Source organism: Malus sylvestris, chromosome 13 (assembly GCF_916048215.2).
Source record: "Malus sylvestris chromosome 13, drMalSylv7.2, whole genome shotgun sequence".
NCBI classification, from domain to species: domain Eukaryota; kingdom Viridiplantae; phylum Streptophyta; class Magnoliopsida; order Rosales; family Rosaceae; genus Malus; species Malus sylvestris.
This window is the reverse complement of record NC_062272.1, coordinates 13,752,282-13,773,063: the sequence shown is the minus strand read 5'-3', so window position 1 is coordinate 13,773,063 and position 20,782 is coordinate 13,752,282. Positions and strand designations below refer to the sequence as shown.

Sequence of the window (20,782 nt, the reverse complement as noted above, 5' to 3'; positions counted from 1 at the left end):
TTCAAACAAAAAGAAACAAGACACATCAACAAAATTACCCTCTTTGCAAGCCATAATCTTCACCGCTACTATTTTATTGAAATTAGTTAACTTTGTGGTGGTTTAATTAGGTGGGTTTTGATCTTGATTAGTTTTTTTTTTTATAGCTAGGGCTGTGGTTTAAAACGTTTTCCTTTTCCTGTTTGTTGATGCAATAGTGACAAAACGCACTCGTCACTCCTATTTGGTCAAAATGTGGTAGGTTAATTCTTGCTTGTCATTCCAATTTCGTGGTGGGTTTATGTCATCCATCCACTCCATCTTTTCAAAGTACCTTGCTATTCATCTTCCTCACAAGAATCTAGACACAGTACAAATTTCATGTTCGGGAAGTTAATACTGTTATATACGCTTTACAATATAATGAATGGTTTCACTATTAATTATATCAAGAAATGAAAGAATTGCCTCAAAAGTTTGATAAATTATAATATATATATATATATAATGTATGACTTTCAGTAACTAATTATACTGATCCCTTTTGTGCTCCTCACACATATTATGCCAATATGCAAGTTATGAAAAATTATCGGTGTTGATTAGTAAGGAGTTGATCCGTCTTGTCGGTGCAATCCACTGCTAGGGTAACAACAGTTTAAAGTATCTCTCAAATGGTTAACCAACACAATTGAAGCACTAATAAAGCAAGGGAATGAAGCACTCGTGTACTTGATTATCATTCTAAATGGGTTTTTAATCCCCAAATTTTACTTTTCATTTTGTGATTAGATCTACTTTCCTCAAATGCTAATCATCATTTGCACAAAAGCAATACTGTAATTATTGAAAACGCACTAGCAAAGACACTTGAAATCTTGAACTAAATCCCTCATAATCGTTTTCACCAACCTTTAATGTGGGTTTTACCGACAAATATTGGAGTGTTTCAAATTTGTGATTTTTTGAGATATTGGTTTTAGTTCAGGATGTGTCGTTGCTTGCATCCACAAGAGAGCAAGTATGGCTTCAAATCCCTTGTTCCTCAAAAAGTGTGGCTTTTTAAATTTTAATTTTGTGGTTTGCAAGAGAACATGGATTAGAGAGTATTAGACAATTTTAGCCACTCATTTTTCTAATTTCAATGCTTCGGAATTAAGTCACACGAGGAGAAATGACACGCCCCGACCCCAATATCCTTATATACCAGGGTAGGCATGTGCTGGCTGACACCCAAGAGTGACGAAGCTATTTCAACATGCATGCAAGTTAGAAAGAAGGAACGAACGTAAATAAAATATGTAAATTTGAATACAATGAAGTATGCAATTGCAGGAACGTGTTCAAAGCATACAACTAATTAAGAATAATGTGAAAGAATTAATATAAAATGATACGAACAAAAGAGTGGTTTCTACTCTGAGAAAACTCGAAGATACCTATGCGGAAGTGCCCTGATGCAGGGATTGTATGCCTCTACTCTAACTCCTGAAGGGGGCGCAAAACAAAGGGTGAGTGGACCAAAGTTTATAATTCTAATATTAATAATAAGAAAACCATTTTCTTTCTGAACATACTAACCTCCTATTTTGAAAACACATATATAGTACTACATAGTAGGTTTTCTGAAAACTCTAGCATGTCATGAAAACATTCATAAAACATGTACGTGTAAAATAATGCGCAATAACGTTGATATCGCCACCCGAAGGTAAATCTGTAAATCTCATCAATGATGTACTCAACTAGGGGTATCATAGTGGCCCGAAGGCATAACCATCACCAAAGGTGAAGCTGTACGACACCGGGTTACGCTAGTGAAAGAAATAGGGGTCCATCACCCAAAGGTGAATCTGTACGACTCTGGGTTATGCCAGAGAAGAAAATAGGGGTCCATCACCCGAAGGTGAAGCTGTACAACTCTAGCCCCGGGCTAGTGAAGCTGGGAATATGTCATAAATCTTATCAATTGTGTCCTATGGCCATAGACGTCTACATCCTCCGTTATGTGTATGTGTTGTATGATAACCCATTAGATAAGCACCGAAAACGTATCTCAAATCTCATATCAAATCATCGGAGCTCAAAAGCTCAAAGCCTCATCTCATAAATCCATAATAAAATATGTTGATGCACAAAATCAGTGAGGACTTTGGTACAACAGAAAGTGTTAAGTTTGTGACCTTCGCTAGATTGCTCCGGTCACTAGTATGGATAAGTATGTAAATGGATAAAGATAGGGAAGCAAACACAAGATGTACATGATTCACCCAGATTGGCTACGTCCACGGAGTAGAGGAGTTCTCATTAATTGTGAAGGGTTTACACAAGTACATAGGTTTAAGCTCTCCTTTAGTGAGTACTAGTGAATGATTTAATACAAATGACATTAGGAAATATTGTGAGAGAATGATCTCTATTTATAGAAGAGAGTTTCTAGTTTCATTATGACATTGACACGTGTCGTGTTGTGATTGACTTCTGATGTTGACACGTGTCGCGCTATGATTGGCTTCTGATGTCGACGCGTGTCGCGCTGTGATTGGCCTCCTGGTTGGAGGGAAACTTTTTTGGGTTCTTGACGGTATAACGTTGACCGGTGCTCAGTAGTTTCAGGATTGGTCAAGTATGGTACAAACAATGCTCCCCTAAGTTCCCGAGTGAGGGAAGTTCCTCGGTTGGGGACTTGCAAGATCCAAGCCATTGAGTAATCACGAAACTTCTAAGTACCGAAGTGTGGTATCATTTTCACTTGCCTTATCTGTCTCATACGTAGATGTGGCATGTTCTTTGGAAGTACTTTTCCTCTATCCAGGGGTGGTATCTTTAACCGATGAAGATGCACAAGGTAATGTATCAATTTCACTTGAAGCTTACTTGTAGTTTCAGGCTTGGTCAAGTGCGATACAAAACCCTATAGTAGGAGTCCCCCAAGTTGCCGAGTTAGGAGATTTACCGAAAGAGGTAACAGACAAGGTAAGCAATCAGACTTCCAAGCAAGTAACCTGGATCAGAGGTTCGACTTCAACTTCCGGTTGATTGTTCTCCTTCTCCTTGTGTCGTAAACAGCAACAAGGATAAGGAGAAGCAAATGGAGAAGAGATGATATGAGATACTTTTGCTTTTGAAGAAGTAACTTTCCACAGGCTTATTCTTGAACTGGGCTGGAGGGTTTTCTGGTTTTCTCCAGAGTATAAGGTCGACTCAAGAATTTGAGGGTCAAAACAAGTCCATTAAATCAAGAGTGCGTTCGACCTTGATGATATGGGACACTTTTGCTGTTGACGAAGTAATAGATGAATCGGTACGTGTTCTGTTGCGCTTGTCTCCACATGCTTTCTTGTATCCTTCTCACTTGCCCTATCTGTTCATCAGGCAGATGTGGTATCTTTACTGGAAGCATAAGATGTTGAAGATGAGTACTCGAGAGCAATGCCAGGTAAGTAATCAGGCAAGGGGTTCCAGGCAGTCAGTTCCTGACTGGAAGCTTGATTCCAAGTGCTGACTGATTGCTCTCTTTCTCCTTATCTTGCAGGTAAGAACAAAGGCAAAAGAAAAGACAGGGAAAAAGCATGATATGGGATACTCTTGCTTTTGACCCTGATGATATAAGATACTTTTGCTTTGGTGTGGCTGGTTTGCATAGGTATTATTGGGGGGGGAAGAAAGCCGAGTATTTCGAGAGGCTTCGTTGGGAGTACCCTCTCAGATATGAGGAAGGGTTGAGCATTTTTACAGGTCTGCCTGTCCGTGGAGGATGGAGGTCGACATATATAGGAGTCTCCCTAACAACAAGTAGTAATATTATTCCTTTACCCTTCTTGGTCGTAGCAATGTAGTGGGAGCTACAAGCTTCACGTGTTTTAACTTTGTCAGAGCACTTTGAAAAAGTGGTATGTGGTATCTGGAAAGCTGATGTTGCGTGTGAAGATTGCAGACAAGCTTTATCCAAGGAAATTTGGCTCTCGAAGTTCGTAGAGCGATGCCTTTTCGATTTTCAAACAAGCAATCCTGTTGGGGATCTGGCTCTCGAGATTCGGAGAACGGTGCCTTTTCAATTTTGAGAAAGCAATCCTATTGGGAGTCTGGCTCTTGAGATTCGGAAAGCGGTGCCTCTTCGATTTTTTGAGATAGTAATCCTGTTGGGAGTCTGGCTCTTGAGATTCGGAAGGTGGTGTCTCTTCGATTTTTGAGCAAGTAATAATGATATTCCTTTACCCTTCTTGGTCATAGCAATATAGTGGGAGCTGCAAGCTTCACATGTTTTAACTTTGTCAGAGCGCTTTGAAAAAGTAGTTTGTGGTATCTGGAAAGCTGATGTTGTGTGTGAAGATTGCAGACAAGCTTTATCCAAGGAAATCCGGCTCTCGAAGTTCGGAGAGCGGTGCCTCTTTGGTTTTCGAACAAGCAATCCTGTCGGGGATCTGGCTCTCGAGATTCAGAGAATGGTGTCTTTTCAATTTTTGAGAAAGAAATCCTGTTGAGAGTCTGACTCTTGAGATTCGGAGAGCAGTGTCTCTTCAATTTTTGAGAAAGTAATCATGTTGGGAGTCTGGCTCTTGAGATTCGGAGAGCAGTGTCTCTTCGATTTTTGAAAAAGTAATCTTGTTGGGAGTCTGGCTCTCGATATTCGAAGAGTGGTGCCTCTTTGATTTTTGAGCAAGCAATCTTGTTGGGAGTGTTTTCTCGAATGTGAGTAAAGGTTGGACATTTTTACCAGTCTGCCTTGCCATGAAGCACGGAGGTTGACACACATTGGGACTTTCTAGCTATCAAGCAGTGGTGCTGTTTCTTTACCCTTGTGGGTAATAGTAGGATATGGTAGCTGGACCTTCAAAATTTATGTGTCTAAACTTTGTCAGAGATCTTTGGCAAAGTTATCTGTGGTACCCGAGGAGTTGATGTTGCATGTGGAAAGTGGTGCCTCTTCGAAATCCGGAGAATGGTGCCTTTTCGATTTTTAAACCAACGGCCATGTTGCCCTTTCTTTTATAAGGGCACCAATTGTGTGCAAGAAGTACATTCAGAGAGTTATTGCTTGCAGGAATTTTCCCCTTACTTTAGAGATTTATTGCACCTCATTTCTCCTTCATCATTTCTGAGAATGTTTGGCACATCCGACCGTCGTTTTGACTTGAACTTTGGTGAAAAGGCAGCCATGCCTTCTCAAGACAACATATGGCGCCCATCCTTCTTATCCCCTACTGGTCCTCTTACCGTTGGAGACTCTGTGATGAAGAATGATATGACCGCTGCGGTGGTGGCCAAGAACCTTCTCACTCCCAAAGATAACAGACTACTTTCCAAACGGTCTGATGAGTTGGCTGTTAAGGATTCTTTGGCTCTCAGTGTTCAGTGTGCAGGTTCTGTGTCTAATATGGCCTAACGCCTATTTGCTCGAACCCGCCAAGTTGAATCATTAGCGGCTGAAGTGATAAGTCTCAAACAAGAGATCAGATGGCTCAAGCATGAGAATAAATAGTTGCACAGGCTCGCACATGACTATGCTACAAACATGAAGAGGAAGCTTGACCAGCTGCAGGAATCTGATGGTCAGATTTTACTTGATCATCAGAGGTTTGTGGGTTTGCTCCAAAAGCATTTATTGCCTTCATCTTCTAGGGTTGTACCGCGTAATGAAGCTCCAAATGATCAACTTTTGGTGCCTTCTCCTTCTGGGGTTCTGCCTAGTACTGAGGCTCCGAATAATCACCCTCTGGTGCCTCATCTTTCTGGGGCTCTGCCGACTGCTGAGACTTCTCCTAAGCAACCTTTGTGATGACTCGCTCTTGTTTGTTTATTTTGATTCATGTATATGTACATATTTGTAACTTATCGGAGATATCAATAAACCAGCTTTGCTTCATTTCAACGTATTGTGTTAAATACACCAAGGCCTTCTTCACTAAGTTCTTTGAACTTTTCCTCTTGTTGAAGCTTGTATGTTGAAGCTTTGTGAGTAAAGCATGTAGGTTGAGGTAGTGCTCCCTTAATTTCCCGAGTGAGGAAAACTTCTCGTTTGGAGACTTGAAAAATCCAAGTCACTGAGTGGTCGTGAGACTTCCGAGTATTAAGGTGCAGTAGCATATGGTAGGAGTCCACCAAATCTCCGGTCAAGGGAGTTGACGAATGAGGCATTTCCTTTCTAAGTGGTAGCCCAAAACTCCTTATTCATATATATTTGTTATGAAAGTTGTTAGGCCCAAAGAAGAGAAGGCCTAGGCAATTTTTTTTTGAAATTGTTTTTTCGATTTTTTTTTTCGAATTTTTGAATTTTCAAATTTCCGAAAAAAAAAAAATATATATATATATATATTAAAGCTTTGTAGGTGAAGCTTTGTAGGTTGAAGCTTTGTTGGGTACCATGAATTGATTTTGCTTCACACTATCTTGATCAAGATAGTGTGAAGCCTTTGTAGGTGAAGCTTTTGTGTTGAAGCTTTGTAGGTGAAGCTTTTGTGGGTGAAGCTTTTGTGGTGGGTGAAGCTTTTGTTGGTGAAGCTTTTATGGGTAAAGCTTTTGTGGGTGAAGCTTTTGTGGTGGGGGAAGCTTTTGTGGGTGAAGTTTTTGTGGTGGGTGAAGCTTTAAGCTTTTGAAGGTGAAGCTATTGTGGGTGAAGCTTTTGTAGGTGAAGCTTTGGAGTTAAAGCTTTGTAGGTGAAGCTTTGGAGTTGAAGCTTTGTAGGTGAAGCTTTGGAGTTGAAGCTTTTGTTGAGTACCATGAATTGATTTTGCTTCACACTATCTTGATCAAGATAGTGTGAAGCTTTTAAGAATTTGTAGTTGTCATCCATTGATGAAGCTTTTGTTGGTGAAGCTTTTATGGGTGAAGCTTTTGTTGGGTACCATGAATTGATTTTGCTTCACACTATCTTGATCAAGATAGTGTGAAGCTTTTGAGAATTTGTAGTTGTCCTCTATTGATGAAGCTTTTGTTGGCGAAGCTTTGGAGTTGAAGCTTTTATTGGGTACCATGAATTGATTTTGCTTCACACTATCTTGATCAAGATAGTGTGAAGCTTTTGAGAATTTGTAGTTATCCTCTATTGATGAAGCTTTTGTTGGTGAAGCTTTGGAGTTAAAGCTTTTGTTGGCACCATAAATTGGTTTTGCTTCACACTGTCTTGATCAAGAGTGTGTGAAGCTTTTGAGAATTATGGTTGCCTTCCATTGATGAAGCTCTTGTTGGCACCATAAATTGGTTTTGCTTCACACTGTCTTGATCAAGAGTGTGAAGCTTTTGAGAATTGTGGTTGAACTCCTTTGATGAAGCTCTTGTTGGCACCATAAATTGGTTTTGCTTCACACTGTCTTGATTAAGAGTGTGTGAAGCTTTTGAGAATTGTGGTTGCCTTCCATTGATGAAGCTCTTGTTGGCACCATAAATTGGTTTTGCTTCACACTGTCTTGATCAAGAGTGTGTGAAGCTTTTGAGAATTGTGGTTGCCCTCCATTGATGAAGCTTTTGTTGGCACCATAAATTGGTTTTGCTTCACACTGTCTTGATCAAGAGTGTGAAGCTTTTGAGAATTGTGGTTGCCCTCCATTGATGAAGCTCTTGTTGGCACCATAAATTGGTTTTGCTTCACATTGTCTTGATCAAGAGTGTGTGAAGCTTTCTACGAGTTGTAGTGTTTGCATTGTTACAAAGAGGAAATGTCTGAAGCAGATACAAGAGGGCTGAATAGTTTAATCTTCGTATTCCATGCACTGAAGTTGTTGTTGGCTTGCAATAAGACTTTGTTGGTGACAATAACTCTTGTTGGGCATAAGTGCTCCCCTAGTTGAGTTGCCAAACTTGAGGGTTTTTTATTATTTTTTAATGCTAGGAGTTCACATGTACAAGTTGTAACACTCGTCTTCTGGTATGTGGAATGAATGGTGAGTTGCTTTCATCACTTGGTTGATGGTACGAATGTGAGTTCCTTCATCACCTTTCATCACATTTCATCACCTGGTTGGTGGCACGAGGATGAGTTCCTTCTTCACCTGGTTGGTGGCATGAATGGCAAGTTGCCAAATGATATTAGAGTACGGGTTGTACATTTCATCACCTGGTGGTGGCATGAAGGAGAGTATGGGTTGTACATTTAATCACCTGGTTGGTGGCATGAAGATGAGTTCCTTCTTTACATTTCATCACCTGGTTGGTGAGAATAAGGGTAAGGTGTCTAGGCACATTGTAGCAAGTGTCGAATGACACAAAGTATGTTAAACCTTTTCGAAACACAGTTGGCTTATGTATGGATGTGTTGGAATGTATGATGTTTATGTATGAATGTGTTGGAATGTATGATGTTTATGTTGATTGATATGAGTGATGCTTATGAATGTTTTGCTATGCATGAAGGGATCCATGCTTTTGATATGTGAACCATGTTGGTTGTAACCCTTAGTATCACATACTTTGTGTCAAAGTACGCATGTTGAAGCTCTGAGTTGGAGTATAAGGGTAGGTCAGCGTAGACCAAATGCCCCAATGCTAGGAACGCAAAAGACTCAGAAGAAGTTGTCTGAATTCCTTTTTCTTTAAATATTTGTCGAATGGCTTATGTGACAAAAGATCTCAAGCGGTTGAGAGTCAAAACATTTGTAATGTGTATGCCTTCTTATAATAACATTTCATTCAGTACCTAGTCCTCCACTTTGAAAGAGTGAGGCTTGGCCCCATAGTCATAATAGTCGACGGTACGTTCACTTCTAGTTGTCTTGATACGAACTTTTATACCTCTTGTTGTAATGGGCTTGCTGAGAGTAAAAATCATTCCTCTTACCAAGAGATAGATACATTTAATGACTTAACGAGTAGCTAAATGAGGCAGGAGATGATGCAATGGGTGTCTGAATGGCCAAGATCTCCTCACTTGGTAGAACTTGACTTCCACTTCCCACTTGTTGATAAGGGTTAACCATATAAGGGTTCCCTTGGTATGTGCTTGCTTCGGCGGAGGCGTGGTTGTAAGCCTGTGCCATCACCTCAGAGTAAGTCTTCCAAGTGTTGGCATTGATCATGTACTTGAAGAAACAATCACGTAGGCCTGCCGTGAAGGCCTTGAGGGCGGTCTTGTCATCTGCCTCAACGCAGCGAGAATACTCATGGCTGAAGCGACCGGCATACTCTCGTAATGACTCGTCCGGCTTCTGGCAAATAGTGTACAAGTCATCTGCAGAATGCAAGTGATCGGTTTGGAAGATGTGTTGAGAGACAAACAGTTTCCTCAGTTCCTCAAATGAGTCTACTGTCTCAGGTGGAAGACGGTAATACCAGTTTAGAGCTCCGCCAGAGAGGGTGGAGGGGAAGAAAAGTCATTGCTCTTCGTTGGTGTGCATCTGATATGCCATGGTGGACTCAAAGAGGTTAAGGTGTTCAATTGGGTCCTCCCTTCCAGTATAGAGTTGTAAACCAAGCTGTTGTTTTGTCTTTGCTTGAAGGGGGGTGTCGAGGATCCTCCTTGTGAGAGGGCCAGGCCTGGGTTGGTTCCAGTTAGGTATCTCGGCCTGACGTTTGGCCTTCAACTTGTTTACTTCCTTAATGAGCTATAGGACAAATGAGTCCTGAGTGGAGTCATGTACCACTGAAATTTTCTTTCGTAAGTCTCCATTGCCTCTTGGAAGTAGGAAAGTTTGAGCAAAAGCATGTGGTTTTCCCTTGGACTCGCTGTACTGACTTCTAGGGCGAGTCTGTCAGAATACCTCAGAGTCATTTGTACCTTCATGTTCCTCTGGGACCTGTTGTTCATTCTCTAGATTGGCAGCTAACCTGGGTCGTGGGATGAGACTGAGTCTTTCAGAAACCATTGGGTCATTGATCTTCGAGCATATGTGGAGGGGATTCTCTCGACGTTGCTTTAGGAAGCCTCGGCAGCCGCGATAAACGGCTTTCGATCATTCCAACCCTTCTGCAAGGAGGTGTCTTCTTCCACTTCTCCTGCTTCGGGTCGAAGCATCTGGGTTGAGAGAAGTCTTATGTTGATCAATGTTTTGATGATTAGCTCGCTCCTCATCAGGGATACCCATGTCGAATGGAGGTGACCCTCCGTGTTGGGGGGCACCCAGATGATGGTTGATGTCCACAGGGGCAACGAGCTCGCGTGTTTGAGTACGTCTAGTTTTGTGGAGCGTCTCAAAGAGCTTCTCATACTGCTCCTGGAGGACCTCATTCTTCATTGCTATCTTATTGTTCTGAGCTTCTAGCTCATCGACTTTAGCTTGAAGAGCAACCTTCTTTCCTTTCTTCTTTCGTTGCTTCGCACTAGGTGCAAGAGGGGTGTCATTCTATGTGTTGTGGCTTCCTTCGCTCCCCATGTTGGAGAGCGATGCCTAGTCAAAAGAGAGTGTACGAATGGTGGAAACCACCTTAACAAAGTTGAAGAGAGTAGGAATAAGTGTCGTTTCCCACAGACGGCGCCAAATGTTGATGCACAAAATCAGTGAGGACTTTGGTACAACAGAAAGTGTTAAGTTTGTGACCTTCGCTAGATTGCTCCGGTCACTAGTATGGATAAGTATGTAAATGGATAAAGATAGGGAAGCAAACACAAGATGTACATGATTCACCCAGATTGGCTACGTCCACGGAGTAGAGGAGTTCTCATTAATTATGAAGGGTTTACACAAGTACATAGGTTTAAGCTCTCCTTTAGTGAGTACTAGTGAATGATTTAATACAAATGACATTAGGAAATATTGTGAGAGAATGATCTCTATTTATAGAAGAGAGTTTCTAGTTTCATTCTGACATTGACACGTGTCGTGTTATGATTGGCTTCTTATGTTGACACGTGTCGCGCTATGATTGGCTTCTGATGTCGACACATGTCGCGTTGTGATTGGCCTCCTGGTTGAAGGGAAACTCTTCTGGGTCCTTGACGATATAACGTTGACCGGTGCTCAGTAGTTTCGAGATTGGTTAAGTATGGTACAAACAAAATATATTCGTAAATCCGTAGAATTTTATATACGAAAATCCAATGATTCATAACCTTTCGTAAAACGTAAATTCGATAAATCATAAATAATGCATAAAACATAAAATCATGAAATCATGCTTTTCGTGAATGCAAGCCTAATATTTTATAAAATACAATAAAAAAAACATGCAAGTTAAGAAGAGGTCCACTCATAGATTTGCCCGAGAGCCGCTCGAGCTAGAAAGGACGGTGTCACTTCCCACCGACGAACCTAAACACAAATAGAGGCCATTTAATAAAACTCTACTAAAATGACATAATTTGGAAAAGTGAACAGCAGATTCAGATTCGGCATGTTGAAAAACCTGTCGCCACTGCACGTACCGAGACGGGCCACCAAAATATTAGCTGGCGACGCTGTGGACGGCAGCGGAACATGTTACCCTCGGGGGAGGCGCGTATGCTCCATACGCCGGCCATGCGCACCTATGCATCGACCATGGAAACTGGGCTTGGGTCTAGGTCGAGTCAGATCTGGGCTTGGTCAAGCCGTTGGGTTGGGCCAAGGGCTTGGGTTACATGGGCCAAAGGTTTAGGCTAATTTTGGATTGGGCTTGGTTTGGGTTACGGGTCGAGTTTGACCCGATTGGGCTCACTGGTTGCACTACCGGAGCCAAAAGTAGAAAAAGGCCAGAAACTGGAGAAATTTTCTCAAGCTCCGATCAAGGTCAAAACTCAACCATTTTCAGCGTATAAATAGTCAAATTGAAGCTAGGGAGATAAGAAGTAAGATTATACTGTCGTGGTCACTCGTCGTGGCCTGACTTGGCAGAAAAAAGGTTTGAAACCTTCGAACTTCGCTGGAATCTAGGAATTAGTTTCCCCGTGCTATTTTCTGTCATAAAACCAATCCAAAACACACAAACATGCTGAAAATCAAACCACGAAGACGAATGTATAAGATTTAGAGTATTCCCGAGGCTCACCTAATCAGAGGTGGTGGAACTCGCCGAATTCGTCGACAACGGTGGTAAGTCTTTGCACTTACAGAGGGAGAAGAGGAACGAGATATGCAAGAGGGTTCAAGAGGGATGAAGGAGAACAGAGAAAGAAGGTTGGTGGTCTGCATGTGTGTGGGTGTTGCTCGGAGAAGGGGAAAGAGTTTCCCGAGGAGGATCAAAGAAAGATAGAGAAAAAAATAAAGAGATAGTTCCAAAGAGAGAATCAGGGAGGGAGAACACAAGGAAGAATGAGAAGTGAGGTATGGACCCCATGGGCACACCAAACAAAGTAAGAAAAGATGAAACGGGAAAATATCTCGTGGGACATAAAATTACCAAAATACCCTTATCGTTTCAAATTTTGTACTCCAAGGATAGCCAAAAAAACGAATCTTACGGGACATGACAAGACGGTCAACAAAAGTCAACATTTTTGCCTCAAAGGGCATTTTTGTAAAATCACGTTTAAAATTATAAAAACCGTAATATTTGAGGCCGGGTCGTTACAAGAAAGATAGACTGGTAGGATACAACCGGAATGGAAGGGACAAGTTTTGGTCTACTAGAACACCCTGAATTTGCTATGCAACGGGATGCTTGATGCATATATTTTGGCAGCAAGGTTTTAGTTTTGTAGCCATGGCACATAGAGAGCGAAGAGACAAAACAAGAGTAACATAAATTTTCTCAGTGTATTCATTCGTAACTATAGATGCATACAAGAACCAACCAAAATGGCTACATTCATATTCTTTCAAAACTGTTGATCATGTTCCCCAAGACAAGAACGATATAAGTTAAGTTATATAAATCGAAGGAATGAAATAATTTTCGGGATGATCAAGGTCACCTCTCACGTTGTTCAACTAAAAGAAACAATGTCATCTTTTACAGTATTTCTCAATTGATCTCCTGCCAGTACTGTTATCTTCTTCCTGCAAAGCCACACAAAAAAACTGTTTAGTTTTTAATAAACCGAACTTGTTTACAGAAAATCTTCAGCAGTTAGATAATGTAACAAGCAAGTAAACCGTAGGTGCAGTTTGGAGAGTTAAAATTCTCATAAATCAGATGTTTTGTTGTGATACTTTCCATGCATAGTTCAAGCCGAGTCAATAAACATATTCTAATACTATCAAACTATCATCCAAATTTTGTAAACAAATATATTAGTAAAATCAGTCAATCATGGAAAGAAATGGCCACGTCCATAGAATAATGTATGTGATATGTAACTCTAATGGATTATTTGAAACAAAACAAGGCAGCTAACACCCTCAATAAAAATGGTTTAGAATCATGACCCAGCCAGAAGTTGAATAAGAAAACAAAGAAAACAAGATAGTGAATTAGAGTTTGCGAGAAACTGTGAATGTCAACAAGATCAAGATGTCCATAAGTAAAGCCAGAAAGCACGCAACAAATCAGCAAATAAAATCTCCTAAAATTGAAACAGTAATGAGAAACTCCATTAAGCAAACAAATTGCAGATTTCCAAACAAGTGAAAGAGCAGTTTTAGACAAAATGTCCACATATGAAAGTAACTTATCTTCTGTAAAGATGGGCCACTACAGATTGGAGGCTTTTTGCAGAAAACAAAAAGGAACAACTTAGCTTAGTGGAGACCCGAAGTTAGAGGGCGGTGGGAGCAAAGGAACAACTTAAATGGCCCAACCATTGTAAAACTCAAAGGGCACCTCCAATATCAGTTCAAATGCGGAGCAAGACAGACCAAAGGAAATATTTAGTCAAGACAATTGTTCCCAATGATCAAACTCTAAATCTTTCAATCCTCGAAACCACTTGGGGAGTAACCAGTACAACAACCGGTAATTGGTTACATTTGCACACAAACTCCAATTGAAATGGTTCAAAATTCGATAAAATCCGAGTGAATGTGAAGTCTCATCTAAGTTGAGTTCAACCAACACAAATGATATGTTTGTATCCAACAATGAAAGCCCACATGAAATGTTGTCTGAGCCATTTTCACAATTTCCTATTGCAACTCTGTTTTCTTATCTGACAAACTATAATCTAATTTACAAAACAACAAAGTACAAATTTTGAACAATTATTTGCAATATTGCTCCATCAATTGTGTCACATAAAAAAAAAAAAAAAAAAAACACAGCAGGTGCATAATCAGAAGAAAGAAAGACAAGGGTAAAGATGAAATGGAGAGTTCTCACACAGAAGCCGATCTCGATCATGAAAAGCTCCATGGACGCTCCAATCAGAGCCGACCCAAATGCGATCTTCAAATACCAATCCACAAACTTCATTTTCCACTATACATAAACAAGAAATCAAAACTTCAATTTCAGCAACCACTATGTATATATAATACATATTATAATCAGGGCATGCTTTCGCTTAAAGAATTACAAGGTAAGAACGAGAGCTAGATATTACATGGCCGAAGTCTGAACAGTAGGTGGAGCTCTGGGAGGCTAAGACTCTCTCCGGCCGCGAAAGTGGCGAATTTCTCCGTCTATTCGAGTTTGGACTGGACAACTTCGGAGATGGGCCTGTGTTTTGGGCTACAGGTGTCACATCCCGGCCCAGGACGGACCACTTCTCGAGCCCGCTCCACCACCGTAGCACGATATTGTCCGCTTTGGACTCCGACTACACCCTCACGATTTTGTTTTTGGGAACTCAAGAGCAACTTCCCAGTGGGTCACCCATTCTGGGAGTGCTCTAATCTCCTTCTCGCTTAACTTCGGAGTTCCTACGGAACCCGAAGCCAGTGAGCTTCCAAAAGGCCTCGTGCTAGGTAAGGATGAGAATATACATATAAAGATCATTTCCATGAGCGATGTGGGATGTTACAATCCACCTCTCTTAAGGGCCCGACATCTTCGTCGGCACACCACAGCCAAGGTTAGGCTCTGATACCATTTTGTCACATCCCGACCCGGGACGGACCACTTCCCGAGCCCGCTCCACCACGACACGATATTGTTCGCTTTGGGCCCCAACTACACCTTCACGATTTTGTTTTTGAGAACTCACGAGCAACTTTTCAGTGGGTCACCCATCATATGAGTGCTCTAGCCTCCTTCTCGCTTAACTTTGGAGTTCCTACGGAACCCGAAGCCAGTGAGCTCCTAAAAGGCCTCGTGCTAGGTAAGGATGAGAATATACATATAAGGATCATTCCCCTGAGCGATATGGGATGTTACAACAAGTTTTTATGTCAAACCAAACTAAAACCCACCGATATTTGTTTTCTTTTGTGAAAAGTTTAGAAAACGTTGGATATCTATTTCGTTTTTTATTTTTATTTTTCGATTTTTTAAAAACTGAAAACTCATTTTGTTATGTAAGTCCTTTTAGTTTTCAGTTTTTAAAAGACTTTTTATTACAAATGGTCTTTGAGATTGATCAAACTCATCATTTTGGTCTCTCACTTTCAAAATCAATCAATGACGTTCCTAACATTCACTACCACACATCAATTTAGTCATTTCATTAAGATTCCGTCAACTATTTTATTAGTTTGTATGTGGGCCCACAAATCCAATAAAATGGTGACAGTTTTCAATATTTGGTACATGAAGTTTTTTTCGTCCCAGAGTCATACCTAAAGTGTTAATTTTGGGACGGTCTCATACATCCGTTAGTCTGGCTGTTAAGTTTCCTATTAACTAATGACGTGGCACTCATGTGGACAATGATTGGACGCCACGTGTCATTAAGGTCCACGTGTCATTAAAAACCTAGAAACCTTCATCTTTCTGTTCGAAAAAAATTCTCCCAAACCTTCACAAACCATAGCTCTCAAATCCTACTGCACATGAGGGCGGTGGTAGAATGAATCCACTCCCTTTTTTCCGTTCCTCATATCTGTAGCCAACTCTCTTCCCTTACCTCCCGTCCAACTGGAATGAGAAAGAATTTCGTCCATCTGCTTCTCAAGAAGTTGCAGGTGTATTGGCAGCAGGAGTGACACCGGTCTTCGATTTGGCGTCCTCCGTCATCACCAACTCTGATTCCGAAGACAACCCATCGCTGCTGCAGCCTAATCCGAAAAATCCAGTTGGCTGGCTGGCTGATAGAAAGCTCAGTCTCGAATAATGCTGGGTGTTTCACGGTCAAATGCACGACCCAGATCCCAACCGGATTCCCGATTCAGAATTGCAGGGGTCGAGGGGCAGGGTAATGGGAATTGCAGGGGTCTAGGGTCGTCTCTTACCCTTCAATCCAGGTTCAAATTTTTATGCCAATTTCAATATGCAATTTTGTCGAGTTGGGTTTGCAGGATTATGGAAAAATGTCAAATTTGTGGAGTTGGGTTTGCTAGATTTTGAGAAATATTGAAAATTTGTGAAATCATATTTGCTGGGTTTTATGAAGAGTTGAAGATTAAGCAACAGGAGCTCCTAGAGATAGTGATGGTGGAGATCAAAGAAGAGAGATGAAGGTTGTTGCTGCTTTGAACAGAAAGATGAAGGTTTCCAGGTTTTTAATGACACGTGGACCCCTTGATGACACGTGGTGCCCAGTCATTGTCCACATGGGTGCCACATCATCAGTTAACGGGAGACTTAACAGCCAGACTAACGGATGTATGAGACTGTCCCAAAATTGACACTTTAGGTATGACTCCGGGACGAAAAAAACTTCATATACCAAATGTTGAAAACCACAAAACTTGAGGATAGTAAACTGAGATTTACCTTTTTTTTAAGATTTAAAACAAAAAGTAAAAAAGAAACTAAAAACCAAAACTAAAAGAAAAAAAATAAGCCATCGTCGTCTTCATCAGTGTATACTCAAAAGAAAAGGAAGGCACCATGACACCACTAAGTACTTAGTTTCCTAAACTCACTCCTTATTCTCTCTAGTTAGTTATAATCCTAAATCCTATCAAATTTGAATTGAATTTGGATTCAATTTTATCGAATTTAGATTGAGTTTTTCTTCCAATTGGAGTTATGCGATGCGAGAAAAATGACAGCCCGGAATACTCTTCCTTTGGTTTACCCTTAAAAAAATAATTTCTTATAATTAATCCACGTTGAGCCATATAATTGGATTAGTGGGACCACATTAACGGAGGAAATAAATTGATGTGCGGTAGTAAAAGTCAGGGACCAAATTTATCGATTTTTGAAACTCAATGACCAAAATGAGGAGTTGGGTCAATGTTAGGGACCATTTGCGTAAAATCCCTTATTTTGTGTAATCCACGTGTCACCATTTTATTGGATTTGTGGGTCCCACATACAAACTAACAGAATAATTGACGGAATCTTAACGGAATGACCAAATTGATGTGAGGTAGTAACTGTTAGAGACGACATTGATTGATTTTGAAAATGAGAGATCAAAATGATAAGTTTGCTCAATCTCAGGGACCATTTGTGATAAAAAACCGTTTTTAAAATGAACATTGGAAAACTTAAAACTACATTCTTGAAGTTTTCAAAATTTGGCCTTGAGTTTTTCATTTTCTTAAAAACTGAAAATTAAAAATAATTACCAAACAAGATTTCAGTTTTTAGTTTTCAAAAAAATAAAAACTGAAAACGAAATAGTTCTCAATCCGCCCTTAGAATTATTTCATGTTGAAAGTTGAAACCTCCTAAAATTGCACAACTTTCGTAAAAGTAAAATAAAATAATAAGAAATCGGAGTCTTACTTGTGAGTGTCCTAGATTAAAAAAGAATGCTTTAAAGTTTTAATGAAAACTTTACAACATGCCTCCCAATCCTAAATCATGGTATAAATTAGAGTAATTTTACCGCTTGCAACAAAACTTAAACTAACCAAATCAAGTTTCAATGGATTGACCTCAAAACAGCCTAAACACAACCAAATCGCGTAATCTGTATTATTTGTTGCAACATTTTTGATATTTTCTTATTGGTCATCATTATTAATGTATAACATAAAAAACCAAAATCCATAGAGCATTCGAATTTGATGTCGCCTCTCACAAAATCTCAAATGTACTCATCTTCAAACAGTAATAATTTTTCTCAACTATTATTCAATGTACGCGTATCAAGTGTAATATGATTAGAGTAGTGATATTGCTTACAATAAAACTTACACTAACCAAATCATAATTTATTTGGCTTGACCTCAAAACCACATAATCTATATTATTTGTTGTAACACTTGTGATATTTTCTTATTGTTCATCGCCACTTATTAATGCTTAACATCAAAAACCAATATCTATAGAGAGCATTTGAATTTGACGTCATCTCTCTCAAATCTCTCCGTCTTCGAAAGGTAAACCTTTATTCAATGTAGCACACATATGAAGTTCAATACGAAACTATAACAAAAGATAAACTATTATTCAATGTACACGTAAATATAAAGTTTGATATGAAAAGAAAAAGAATCTGATACCATAATAATCATAAGTCGCGGAGGACAGAGGTTCGTAGGCTCGTAGCTTCCCTGGAAGGATCCTTTCCTTTGTGCTTCCCCTTTCTCTTTTTGGTTTGTCTTTGATGATGACGATGCTAAATATTCAATGGGAAGGGCCCCACACAACCACAAGTAGGTTATTTGTCATCATCTCATGTATACAAGTAGATTGCTTTGCTCTATACTTTACAGGAATATTTTCATTCACTACTCTTAAATGATGGTTGGTAACATTCGTCACTTTATTTATTACTGTTTGCTTGATGTATTTGAATTTTAAGATATATACAGTGAATATATATAAATCTCAAAATTAAACTCATCAATAGTAATAAGTAAGGTGGTGAGCAAAAATGTATCACAACTTTGAAATAATGGTAATGCTCACCACTTGGAAGGTGATGAGCAAAAATGTATGGTATCCTCTCACTTGGTGAAACAAAAAGGGGTACAAAAATGAGGTGTTGCATGCCTTACTTATATCACGTCTCTTGATTTCATTTGATTTACTCAACTTAAAGGTAAAATACAAACATGAGTGGGCAAGGGAATATCATTTCCAAATTGCTTTTGCCACTTTGAGCTCAACCAACACAGTTGAGTACTGATCTGTAAAATTTTAGAATTGTATAATTATATGGATATCACAATATACGTGTGTCTATATATATATATATATATATATGTATGTATATATATATTTATGTATGTGAAATTCTTAAGAACTTTTCCATCAGTTGGTAGAAGGCAGAGGCAAAGGCATATAAGTTGTCCTTGTTCACTCTGAATAATACTTGTCTTTGTGTAACTCTATTATTTTGAAAAGGCCAATGGCAAAGACAAGAGCAAGTACTATTCACAAATATATATATATAGGAATCCCTTAACAAGAGGGATCCCCATTTTTCAAAAAAAAATGAGGACACCCTCTTAACCGTTGGATTGGCTTTAATGAAATTGTGTGGTTGAGATTAAATCACAGGCCACACAATTTCATTAAAGTCAAATTTAACGGTCAAGATAATGTCCCTATTTAAAAAAAAATGAGAATCCCTCTTGTTAAAGGATTCATATATATATATATATATATATATATATGTTGTAAACATTCCTAGTTTAAGTATGATTGTGTAAATCCTAGATAAGATTTGATTCTAGTTATCCTTTCCTATTACAACTTGTATTACTTGGAGAAGAAGGAATATCTTCTCTCCCTTTACTACTATAAATAAAGGCACAATGTAGGAGGGATAACAACACACACATTCCCTTACAATTCTACAAACACACATCTCTCTCCTTTCTCTCTCTGCCGCCGGCCCTAGTCCCTCTGTCAAATAAAATAGACCACAACACATTATCAGCACGCTCCTACCGCTGCGCTTAGGAATCTGACGTTGGAGATTTTTTCTGCATCAAACCAGTTCATCCATATCATCACGCAATCAGGTTCTTTCCAAACAACGGCTTTTAACTCGATATTTTGCAAGCCCTGATAGCATGAACATTCACCATGATGCATGACCCAACTTTACGTTTAACGTATTTTAGATTCTACATAAATTGTGTATGCTTCATCATCAAAATTGCTACAATTATGTGAATTTGATATTTGTCATGAATTGAATCCTACATATGTACATGCATTGAAACTATTATTTGCATATGCATCAACGTAAATATGTGATTCATTAAAATTATACATGCATATAATATAATTGAATACAAAAAAAAAAAAAAATATATATATATATATATATATATATATATATTTTAGGGCTGCACACAGCAGCCCATTCCCCTCTTCTCACCCCGTGGGCCTGTAATCCCACCCGAGGGTTCTTGGCTTATACTTTTAGGCCCCGAGATTTTATTATTTAATATTTTTTTTTAAATATGGGTTTTTATATTTTCACCCACACTTTAATTTGGCCCCGAAGACCAAAAATAAATTAATTCACTTATCATTATACAATATTTCTGCATATATTCTTTGCATATTTGTTTGCATATATATTTGTGTTTGCCTGCAGGAATATATGAACCTGAAGTTCATAATTACTTTGAAGCCCGAAGTTTCTTATACACATGCCTTGTTTGAAAACCCGAAGTTTTCACTTAAATATATCACCCATGAAAACCCGAAGTTTTTCATGCAAAATTAAACCAATACATGTCTACTAGAACCTGTATGTTCTACTCCTATGTGAATGGATTGATTTTTCTCCATTACACTAACCACATCTTGTCCATCTATTTTGTGATAGGAACATGTCGAATTTGAACAAACTCGACTTCACCGCTTTGGAGGTTTCTGGAATGAACTACCTCAAGTGGGTTCAAGATGTGAAGCTCCACCTCACTGCAAAGAACTTGCGTCCTGCTATTGAAGAAGCAACAGATAAACCTGTTGGCGAAGCTGAAAAAGCCACTGCTATGATCTTCATTCGAAGACATATCCATGACGCTCTACAAACTGAGTACCTTGCTGAGGAGGA

The 20,782-nt window shown here is 39.4% G+C and overlaps 1 long non-coding RNA gene across 1 annotated transcript; it reads right to left on the bottom strand.

Moving 5' to 3' along the window:
* Positions 1-12,612: 12,612 nt before the first annotated feature.
* Positions 12,613-14,589, bottom strand: LOC126597045 (uncharacterized). Its single transcript, XR_007614115.1, has 3 exons — positions 14,306-14,589; positions 14,085-14,181; positions 12,613-12,824 (listed from the first exon to the last, which is right to left on the bottom strand). It is a non-coding gene; the product is annotated as an uncharacterized LOC126597045 (long non-coding RNA).
* Positions 14,590-20,782: the final 6,193 nt, after the last annotated feature.